At 35.0% G+C, this 12,317-nt stretch overlaps 1 pseudogene; it reads left to right on the top strand.

The window, feature by feature from the left end:
* Nucleotides 1–431: 431 nt before the first annotated feature.
* LOC122306546 lies at nt 432–1,187 on the top strand (annotated as a pseudogene).
* The last annotated feature ends 11,130 nt before the right edge of the window (nt 1,188–12,317 follow it).

Below are 12,317 nucleotides of genomic sequence, written 5' to 3'. Positions count from 1 at the left end.
TTTATTTTGTTGTATTTTCTTTTTTGTTTCATTTTTTTTCCCATCCGGCTGTGGGGCCATGGGTTGTGGATGGGGGACAAACTAATAAGTGGTTTGCCCCCGCCCCTGGTACACAAACGGATAAGGGGGCCCTTTATCTGCATCCCAATGGCAGATTGCGGAGGTGCAAACTCCACATCCTGCCCATGTGGGGGCAGGGTGCGGGGAGGGGTTGACCCCACCCCTAGTTCATGGAGAGAGTAAAAACAAGAGCATTGAAGGGATTAAAAACATAAAAATCGCACAGTAGAGTAAGGAAAGTACTTCAATAGAGCTTCGTGAGATCCCATAACTAGTTCGAATTCCAGTGGTCTTGCCAGACCTTCGTTAGAATGATCTTGCTTGTGCAATAAATAAATAAATAAATTATAGATTCACGTTAGATGTTAGGTATGAGCAAATGTCTTCAAGAGAAAACCTGGAGGCTGGTATGGCTGGTCTTCTTCAATAAACAAGCCTCCATGTAAGCCTTTCATTTTACATGTTTTGCATTTGGCAACATCCGATCACAACTTCGCATACATCCCTCCCGTGCCACTTTCTTTGTCTTCCACTCCATCCAACCCACACTCATCCCACTGCACGGATGAAACTCGACTCCCCCAGCTGACAGGGACGGAGCTTAGAGGTTTCAGTTTGAAATTCAAAACAAAGATTATGAGGTTCTTCAGTGGCAGCAATGGATTGATGAGGCAAACCAGAGGCAGGCGAAACTGGAGAAGAATCTTACGCTCAGGGGCTTGTCAACAAAAGAATCAGAAGGTTCCTAAGATGAAAATAGATTTTTGCCTACAGATTTATCCCCCGATCTATTTACATTTGCTGTAGAAGCTACTTTCAAAGCCATTCATGATTTTTCTAGGTCGTTGATCAACATGATGAAAGCAAATGGGTGGGATCTTGTTGCTACTGCAAACTCAATTGAACCTAATGTCATTTATGCAAAAAGAGCTCATAAAAAAAAATATGCATTTGAATCCCATATATGCCAAAGAATGTTCAGTAGGTTTCAGAAAGCAAGCTTCTCTGTCAAATAGGACGATCTCACGATCATTAAAGACAGCTTCTTCCACCAATTTCTTTATCTAAGGGAGATGGATTCATTGGACATGCTAGGCCAAAATCCATTTCTGGGAAATTCTGCTTGAGCAAGTACCTAGTGGTGGTTCAGCCAGAGAAGAAGAAATGATAATTATTTTTTTTTAAAAAAAAGATTCGAATTGACAAAGACTACATTTTTCAATCGAGCCTAACGAAAATTTTCAATGCAACAATACTCGATGTTTAGATAATTTTAATTGGAAAACAGACAAGGATTTGAAGTTGATATTTTACGTAGTCGGATATCTCGCCAAAGTAAGACAACAGTAGGGCTGCAAGGGTGAAAGCTCCTTCAATGTTTAACCTTTCGATTTTAATCACCTGTATCCTTGTATATTGTGCTAATTCATCACTTTCTTACGTGTCTGGTGCTTATTGGAGGACTGTTTTACTTCTATAAATAGAAGGGCTGTCTAGAAGCGTTTGATCTCTGTCTTCAATCTCACCATATTCGCATTTTTCTTAAAAATTTGTTTTGGTATTTGTTTACTGTTTAATACTTAGGTATTTGTTTTGTACGAAAGAAGTGTTATTCTTCTTTCTCTAGATTTCTCAAAATGACTTCTTTTATATTCTCAGAATAATTGTCATCATGTGTTGATCAAAGTGCAGTAGATTTAGCTTTTCATCATGCTACACGGCATTGGTTATCACAGTTAGATTTTATTTCGTACGGTGGCATATAAAAGATTGCGTACGTGGAGGACGAACTCAAGCTTGGTGATGTTCATCATGAAGGCAATGCAGGGAAGCAGGAATGGTAAAAATATAGGAAGATTCCCAACACATATCACTAATTGAACAAATTATTACTTCAGAAGTTACATGAACACCGATCATGACAATGACAGTATCATGAATGAAGGACCCACCAATCCCTTTTGCAAAGACGTCCAGATGTATGGAGGGATTAATCTCGTTATCCAAAACAACAATAATAGGAAATAGGATTCGGGTTTCAACTTCAAGCCAAATATATATTTGATTCAATAACGTCCTGACGCCAGAAATACAGCAGATGTCGATCGGAGAAAGAAAATATAATTGCTGAGATCATAACTCTTGTGAAATCTCTCTTGTAATACAATATATAAGTTTCAAATACAACACCGAAGAACAATTATTTTATTCCTTTTATGTACGCCTTTCAATATATAATAATATTATATATATATTAGCTTAAAGTAACGTGTAAAGTATGTTTGTCTAGCTAGTTGGGTGACATCGGACAGAATAGCGATTATCCTACAGGCTAGTTCCAACAGATGATTCACAGGAGAAAAATCGCTCAAAACCAAATAGAAAAGTCTCTAGGGTTTAACGGAATATTATAAAATCAAGCAATAATGAAGATCAGTCCACAAGCCGAACTGTTATAGCAAAAAATCGTGTTTATCTGAATTTTGCCAAAAATAGCAAAAATTTGGAAATCACTCTAAATTGAAATTCGAAATAAAATAAGCAATCTGCAAAAAAGCCTGCCCAAATTGGATTTAAAATGACTTCCTAACTGATAAGCGAAATATTACCATAAATAGTAAAAAATAACTAAAACTAGTGATTCGGAGGAAAAAACAGAAGAATTTGAGGTCGAAAAAAAGGCACATGGAGCTATGCTCATGTGGACAGAGTGCGCGCCAAAAAGAGATTTCTGAATTGGGGTCTTATGTGCGATTCCGACACCTGTAGCTAAAGTTATGACCAAAAGATTGAAACGCACTCAAAACGGCCCCAATGAAGAACATATCACAATCAATTCCCGCATTTGCGCTGATCTTCCAACTCATGGTATCTTAGCGCCATCAAGGTGCAATCTGACAGTTCAGCATCATCTGTCTCGGATCCCCCTGCATCATTGGGTGAGGCAAAATTTTTAATAAAAATAATATAATTTTTTACAAAAAATTAATTAATACACCAAGTTAAATCACTTATTTGTGAAGTCTATGTTGCAATGTTCTTCAAATAGAACAAATGCTCTTACATGGTATGATATAAATCTTCTAATGATTGACACTCTATTTTTAAGATTTTCTTCATTATGCATTCAATATGCACGTTGATTAACTTTGGAAGAAAAAACTGCAAATAGTATACCTACAACCTACCTACCTAGCAAATGCTTTCATCTGAAAATTATAATTTTAAAAGAATAGTAACATATTTAATTAAAGAAAATAGTGATTAGAAAGGAAAGACTTGTCTATCCACAAAGCATGCATAACCGATGTACATGAGAATGTATTCATGAGATCCTTAGAGATTTTTTTATTATTCAATTACCCATTGACCATCAAACATAAAAGGTTTCGAAAATATATTTTTTCTCAACTTTAATCATGTGCATGCATCCATCTTTCTCTTCTTTGAGTGCAAATTAAGGAGAAAATAAAAGTTTACAAAAAAAATAAAAAAATTATTATAATAATTAGATAGCCATTTATTATATATAATAGAATAGATATACATGTCCAGACCGAAGAGCAAATGATTTAGGTATAATTAATAGATACATGGAAGAGCAATCATTTTCTTCTTAATTATTACTTGCTGTTTTTGGATGACCATCATCAAGATCGATGGTCTTACCGATCTTCATGACGTCGGCAATGAGTTGCATTTTCACAGCCTCTTCTATATTTATTTGCTTGAGTTGGATGGCAAATTGGATTGTAAGGATGCAATTTGCAGTTAAAACTATGAGCGTCACCGTGTTGAATAGCTCCATAGCTGATGGAGCGTGCATTTGGGTACACAAATAATAAAAATTTTATGTATAGTTATTTTTACGTATTTTTTTACACATTTTATTAATGTGATTAATTATGTATTAAATAAAAATTAATGTAGCCAATCATATTAATAGATATACAAAAAATATATAAAAATGACTGTATGTAACATTACTCTACAAATAAACACACGTACAATAAAATTATAGTTCATGTACAGTCATGTCTATTTGTTTACCTGAATGTCCATATCTGTTGCAATACTCATAAAAATTTGTTTTATGACGAGGAAATCCAACAATCATGTGAATTTTATGTCTTTTATCAACTTAAATCTCGAACAAGTGCAACGTACGTTCCCAAATTATTAGGATAGGAAAGATCATCGGCTTTTCATGCATTGATAAGATCATCATGTAGTACTAAAACGTGTCTAATTTACGAATATTGGTGCTAGAATTTTACCAAGATTTGTAACAAATTTAAACATAATTATGCAATATAATTGCAAAAACATTGTGTGCATTTAAACATGATAATGTTATTAAATTATTATTATAGAAAATATGTAAGAAAAAACTGTAATGAATAAAAAGATCTATAGGATCTTTTACCTCCGGCCATTTGTGCTTGATAACTGGAAAACTTCAAATCTACAAAAGAGACTAGAGATTTTGCAGGGAAGGGACTTCTAGTCTTTTGCCTTAGAACTTTTTTGGGTGAGTCTAATGGAAAACACAAGCCCCTTTATATAGGCAAGACTAGGGACCCTCATTTATTACTCCTACAACCTTTAGGCTACCCTCATTATTCCATCTATCACAAAATAGCAAGGGTCACCACTTTATTTATGAAGGGCAATTACCTATGCTTGATAGATGAAGTGTATCATCTTAGATGAAGTGAACCACTTTAGGGAAGACAAAGGTTTTCTAGGAAAACCAAAAGTCTAACATTCTCCCACTTGGTTCACTTAATAGGTAAAACTGAAATGGCCAAAATAATGCCCTTAATTCTGTTAAGGTATCCTATATACGAACCATGGTGGTATTGCTCTTTATAGTGAACATTTCCCTTCCATGTGTCACAATACATAGTATCCCTTAAAAATACTTTATGAACAACTATTAAAAGTCATTCGGTCCAACTTAATCACCCAATGGATATGACGAATTCTTTACTTTATGCGCAAAACTAAAACTGAATTCAACTTTATTCTATATAGTAACATGAGAGATTACACTTTAGTTAGGCCCATACGATCCACATGACCTTGAAACTGTTTTACCGGTAAACCTTTGGTCATTGGATCAGCTAACATCAAGTCTGTATTGGTGTGCTCAATATACACCACATTATATTTGATGCTCTCTCTCACACTTAAATACTTTATGTCAATATGCTTGCTTCTGCTTCCGCTCTTATTGTTCTTTGAGAAGAACATTGCAGCGGTATTATCACAAAGAATCTTTATTGGTCTTTGAATGGAATTGACAATTTTAAGACCAGAAATAAAATTCTTCAACCATATGGCTTGTGTCGTTGCTTCATAGCACGCAATGAATTCTGCCTCCATAGTAGACGTAGCAACTATAGATTGCTTCGTACTCTTCCAAGATATAGCTCCTTCAGCAAGAAGAAAGATATATCCAGAAGTAGACTTTCTGGTGTCTACACAACCGGCAAAATCCGAATCTGAATAGCCAACCACTTGTAAATTTTCTGTATGCCTGTAGGTTAGCATGTAATTCTTGGTTCCTTGCAAATACCGCATCACCTTCTTTGCAGCTATCCAATGTTGAAGTCCTGGGTTACTTTGATAGCGACCCAATAATCCAACTGCTAGACATATGTCTAGACGGGTACAAACTTGAGCATACATCAAGCTACCCACTACAGATGCATAAGGTACACTTTTCATCTGCTCTTGTTCCAATGCATTTTCAGGTGATTGTCCTTTATGAAATTTATCACCTTTGATTATGGGAGCTACAGAGGCTTTACAATCTTTCATACCGAATCTCTGTAAAACTTTTTCAATGTAGGCCTTTTGAGACAGTCTTAAGACTCTTTGTTTCCTGTCTCTGTGAATCTCTATGCCAATAACATAAGAGGCTTCACTCATATCCTTCATTTCAAAGTTTTGGGAGAGAAATTGTTTAGTCTCATGTAACAATCCCAAATCACTGCTTGCAAGAAGAATATCGTCTACATATAGGACTAAGAAAATGTATTTGCTCCCACTGACTTTAAAGTATATACATTGATCAACAAGATTCTCGATAAAACCGTATGAGATAATAATCTTGTGAAACTTTAAATACCATTGACGGGAAGCTTGTTTTAGTCCATAAAGAGACTTCTTCAATTTACATACTTTCTGACTGTCGTTACTGAAACCTTCAGGTTGTTTCATGTATACCACTTCATCAAGATCCCCATTAAGAAAAGCCGTTTTCACATCCATTTGATGTAACTCTAAATCAAAATGAGCTACTAAAGCCATGATTATCCTCAACGAATCCTTCTTAGAGACCGGAGAGAAGGTTTCATGATAATCAATGCCTTCCTTCTGAGTGAATCCTTTAGCGACAAGTCTAGCCTTATATCGTTCGACATTACCAGAAGAATCTCGTTTGGTTTTAAAAACCCATTTGCAGCCAACTGTTGCCGCCCCTTCTGGTAATTCGACGAGATCCCAGACTTGGTTCTTATAAATGGATTCTAACTCATTTTTCATGGCATCCAACCAAAATGTAGATTTATCTCCACTCATGGCTTGTGAAAACGTAATTGGGTCTTCCGGAAGTCCAATGTCAAAATCAGACTCAGTTAGGTATACAATGTAATCATCTGGAATAGCAGGCCTACGTATTCTTGAGGATCTTCTTAGAGCCATTACTTCATCATTTGGAGATGACTCAATTGGCTCAGACTGTAAATGCGGAATAATTTCAGATTGAACCTCATTTACGGGAACATGTTGTACTTGAATTGGTGTCATTACATGATCTTGCGATCTATTTTGCCTTAAGACAACCATTCTTTCTCCAAAAGAAGGCAAAGTAGCATGTTCAGGTGTTTCCTCAAAAGTGACCTCTTGAGGATTCACACTCCCACTAGGTTCAACATCCTCAAGAAATTTTGCATTTTTAGATTCAACAATTCGAGGGCTATTATTGGGACAATAAAATCTATATCCTTTGGAGTTATTTGAATACCCAATAAAGAAATCGCTAGTTGTCCTTGGATCTAACTTCTTTATGTTAGGATTATAAATCCTAACTTCAGCAGGACAACCCCATATGTGTATATGATTTAAACTAAGTTTCCACCCTTTCCACAACTCGAAAGGTGTCTTAGAGACAGATTTGGATGGAACCCTATTCAATATATACACTGCAGTTTTAAGAGCTTCACTCCACAAGGAAAATTGCATATTAGATTTACTAATCATGCTCCTTACCATATCCATTAGCGTACGATTCCTTCTTTCTGCAACACCATTTTGTGATGGTGTACCAGGCATTGAATATTGGGTAACAATGCCTTCTTCCTGAAGGAAATTTGCAAATGGACCCTTAATTTGTCCATGTTCTGTGTACCTACCATAATATTCCCCTCCTCTATCAGATCTTACAATCTTGATTTTCTTTTCACTTTGATTCTCTACTTCTGCTTTATAGGCTTTGAAAACATCTAGTGCTTGAGCCTTCTCATTCAGAAGATAAAGATACATATACCTAGAATAGTCGTCAATAAATGAGATAAAATATCTCTGACCATTCAGGCAAGGGGTAGAAAATGGTCCACATATATCTGTGTGTATAATCTCAAGAACACTTGAGCTCCTTCTTGAACCTTTAGAATTATTGATGGTCTGCTTGCCCTTTATGCAGTCCACACAATTCTTGAAGTCAGTAAAATCAAGATCCTGTAGGACCCCTTCTTTTACTAACCGTCTCATCCTCTCTATAGAGATGTGTCCCAATCTCTTATGCCATAATAGAGAAGATTTTTCATTCAAAAGGTTTCTCTTAATGCCAACTAAATGCAGAGAGAGATAATTCTCTTCAAAATCGGGATGAATATCTAATTTAAAAAGGTTATCAACTAAAGTTCCAGAACCAACAGGAATTTTATTCTTAAAAACAGTCATAACATTTTCAAAAAGGAAACTGTATCCTTTGATAACAAGTTTGGAAACAGAAATTAAATTTCTACAAAATTCTGGAATATAAAAAACATTATTTAAATCCAAAACATGTCCCAATTTGAGAATCACTCTAAAAACTCCAACTGCAACAACTTGTGAACGCCCTTTATTTCCGGTGAAAACCCAAAGTTCACTTGTTGTTGGTTTCCTTCTGGTGAGAAAACCCTGCAATGTATTCACAATATGAATTGAAGAACCAGAGTCAATCCACCATGAATTTTTAGGAGCATCAATGAAAAAAGATTCATGACACACAAGAGATATAGAGCTACCTTTCTTTTCAAGCCACTCTTTATACTTGATGCAACTCTTCTTTACATCTCCCTCTTTCTTGCAAAAGAAGCAGGTCACCTTTTTGCCATTAGATCCATTGGATTTTGATGGCACATTATGCTTCCTTTTCTTTTGAGGTCCACTTTGGCCCTTCTCGGTCTTAACTTTATCATTCACGACTATATTTGCACTTTCAGGTCGATCATGCTTCATCCTTTCCTCTTCTTGCACACACATGGTCAGAAGATCCGTAACTGACCAGTTTTCCTTATGTGTGTTATAAGAGATCTTGTAAGGTCCATACTCAGATGGCAATGAGTCAAGGATGAAATGGACCAAGAATGGCTCAGATATCTCTATCTTTAAGCCCTTAAGTTGAGAAACAATATCTCTCATTTCTGTAATGTATGCACGCATACCCTTAGAACTGTCGAAAGCTTTAGTAGTGAATTGCCTGATAAGAGTGCTAGCTAAAGCCTTGTCAGAGCGAACAAACTGTTCCTCAATTGCCTGCATTAATTCCTTAATTGTAGCGCAATCACCAATAGAACCTCTAATGCTCTTACTCATGCGAGACTTTATGAGCATTAGACTTAGGCGATTAGATCGCTCCCACCATTGGCGATTTTCAATAACTTCCTGTGCATCCGTATCCGTGGCAGCAGGTGGTTGCTCCACACGGAGTGCATAGTCAAGATCCATATACCCCAAGGTAAATTGAACCGAATCTTTCAAGTCAGAAAAATTAGTACCATCAAGCATTGGAATAAAATAAACACCATCAGCTAAAGATTGTGGTACAACATCTGCAAAACCAAGAAAAACTTTAATGCTATGAATTCAAGTAAATTTTAACCTTCCTGTGGGAAAAGGTTGCAAAACAGCATAAATTTACTCATCTTTATTTATAAGACAAATTATTCCAAATATTAACAAATAAAACTATCTACACCTGTAGGCAGAAGATAAATTTAACTGTTAATACCGAAAATCATTTTCTTATACTAATTAAATCACAAAAATTAAAGATTTCCCTGTAGGGATAAATCCTTAAAACCTATGATTTAATTACAATGAGATTCCATTTTTTTTTTATATGTATTCTTTTAAATAATAAGGATGCTGTGGCATTACCTTCATTATTAAAAGAAATACAACTGGACATCTCCTTAAAAAACTGTAAATTAGCCCAAAGGCCCAACAATATGAATTGAACTTGAAATTGAGCCCACAAAAGATTGAAATCATGACCCGGCTCCTCTCTCACAATATAGATTATGACAAAAAAAAAACATTAATCATGCAAAGAACAAAACTAGATTTCAAAAGCCCATTAAATGAACAAAAAAAAAAAATACTAATAATTCAAACACAAAGCTGAAAGGCAACCTGGCTCTGATACCAAATGTAAGAAAAAGCTGTAATGAATAAAAAGATCTATAGGATCTTTTACCTCCGGCCATTTGTGCTTGATAACTGGAAAACTTCAAATCTACAAAAGAGACTAGAGATTTTGCAGGGAAGGGACTTCTAGTCTTTTGCCTTAGAACTTTTTTGGGTGAGTCTAATGGAAAACACAAGCCCCTTTATATAGGCAAGACTAGGGACCCTCATTTATTACTCCTACAACCTTTAGGCTACCCTCATTATTCCATCCATCACAAAATAGCAAGGGTCACCACTTTATTTATGAAGGGCAATTACCTATGCTTGATAGATGAAGTGTATCATCTTAGATGAAGTAAACCACTTTAGGGAAGACAAAGGTTTTCTAGGAAAACCAAAAGTCTAACAAAATAATCTCAAGTAGCTAGAAATTAAGAACTCCTCTAGATTTCGAAAGTATTGTACTTGCCCAATATCCATCCTCATTAAGGCCCGTTTGGATATTGAAAATGTTTCATTTCATCTCATTTCATCATTACAATTTTTTCAAATTTTCACACAAAATATAATCAATAATTCAACTTTTTCAAATATCAAAATAATAATAATATTAAAAAAATAATATTATAATACTTTTATCTAAAACCATCTCATTTCATTTCACTTTCTAAATCGCACCTAACTCTAATATAAGATGGTATCCGCAACTGAAATTGATATTGGCTTAGAGATCCATTCAGTTTGACCATTCCAGGCCGTATCATCATGGGAAGCAATACTTATACGTATCACCAATAGATATAACCATGCATCGATCGATGATCATGATCAGCGATTATCTCTATGTTAACACTACGCAATTTAGGCATTTTTCCAACAATTTTTAATTTCCAGCGGTTGGATGCTAATGTGATCTGGTCCCGAATGGTATTTTTCAATGAAAATTGAAATACCAAGTTGGTGACAAATAAGATATTATTTGCAACGAAATATTTGACCACCAACATAATAAATCGCACAATGGATAGAGAGGGACAGAGATGTAGAGTACCAGGTGGCCATTGAGTCAGATGGGAGAGATTTGAGAGTACGATATTGGAAAAATCTGATTGTAAGCGATTTTAAGCACCAATATGCGTATTCTTTCAATTTGATTGGTTAAAAAGTTAGACTTTAATAAAAATAATTTTAATTTAAAATTTAAATATAAAGAAAATTACATTAATATGTAAATTCGCTTGTACGTAACATATTCACTTGTAGGGGTGAGCATCGGCCGGTCCGGACCGGCAAAACCGACCGGACCGGCACTATTTGGACCGGACCGGACCGGACCGAATTGGGTCCGGTCCGGTCCGGTCCCATTTTTAAGGGACCGAAAAGATTCGGTCCGGTCCCGGTCCGGGAGTTTTTCACCCCGGACCGGACCGGACCGGACCGAATAAAAAAAAAAAAAAATATTATTTATATATATTATTTATATAATAGTATTAGCATATTACTAATATATATAATAGTATACTATATGTATATATATTAAATATATTACAATATAATTACATAAATATTAAAAAAAATGTCATTAAATATTAGCATATTATATAAATATATAGTTATCACTATTACTATTATTACATATAGTTATTAGTTATAGTATAGTTATTATTACATATATTTATTAGTTATAGTATTATTACTAATAGACTAATAGTATTAGCATATTACTAATATATATATAATACTATATGTATATATATTAAATATATTACAATATAATTACATAAATATTAAAAAAAATGTCATTAGATAAAAAAAAAAAAAAAAAAAAAAAAACCTTGGACCGAATGGACCGACCGGACCGGACCGGACCGAATAGGACCGGACCGGACCGGTCCTGATGGAGTTCGGTCCGGTCCAGGGTTGGAAAACCCTGGACCGAATAGGTCCGGTCCGGTCCACAAAACCTCCCCGGACCGGACCGGACCGGACCGAACTCACCCCTATTCACTTGTAAGAATGTTGGGGGAATAAAAGCAAAATATCGAACAATGCAGCAAGGGAAGTATTTCAATAGACCTTTGTAGGGTCTCAGACCCAACGAGAAGCATCTTCATGTCTTCGTTAGTTAAAGGATAATTCTGATCATGTTAAAGACCTAGAGTTTGTTAATAACCCAGCCACTAGATATTAATGTATTTGTATATATAGTCTACAACATGACAAGAGTGTTTGTAGGCCGGCACTTCCATTAGACGATTTAGGCGTTGCCTAAAATCCCTTTAGTGGAAAAAAGCTTCAAAAAATATTCAAAGTAAAATCTTTTAAAAGGAAAAAAAAAAAAACCAATTAAAAATAAAAAGATCAACTCAATGAGAGATCGAATGTACATCAAAAGTATCAAATAGATATTATGTCGTTATTAATTTCAGAAGTATTTCCACACAATAATTATTTCACATACTCTCATAATTCTAAGAATGCACTTTAATTGCCTTTTCTCATTATTAGTTTAATAGACAATATGAAAATTATAAATAACAAAATCTAATTTTCAAGTGTTCATAAAATAT

The sequence above is a fragment of the Carya illinoinensis genome, chromosome 4 (genome assembly GCF_018687715.1).
Source record: "Carya illinoinensis cultivar Pawnee chromosome 4, C.illinoinensisPawnee_v1, whole genome shotgun sequence".
In the NCBI taxonomy this organism is placed as follows: domain Eukaryota; kingdom Viridiplantae; phylum Streptophyta; class Magnoliopsida; order Fagales; family Juglandaceae; genus Carya; species Carya illinoinensis.
The sequence above is the reverse complement of the archived record's forward strand: the minus strand, read 5'-3'. Positions and strand labels throughout refer to the sequence as shown.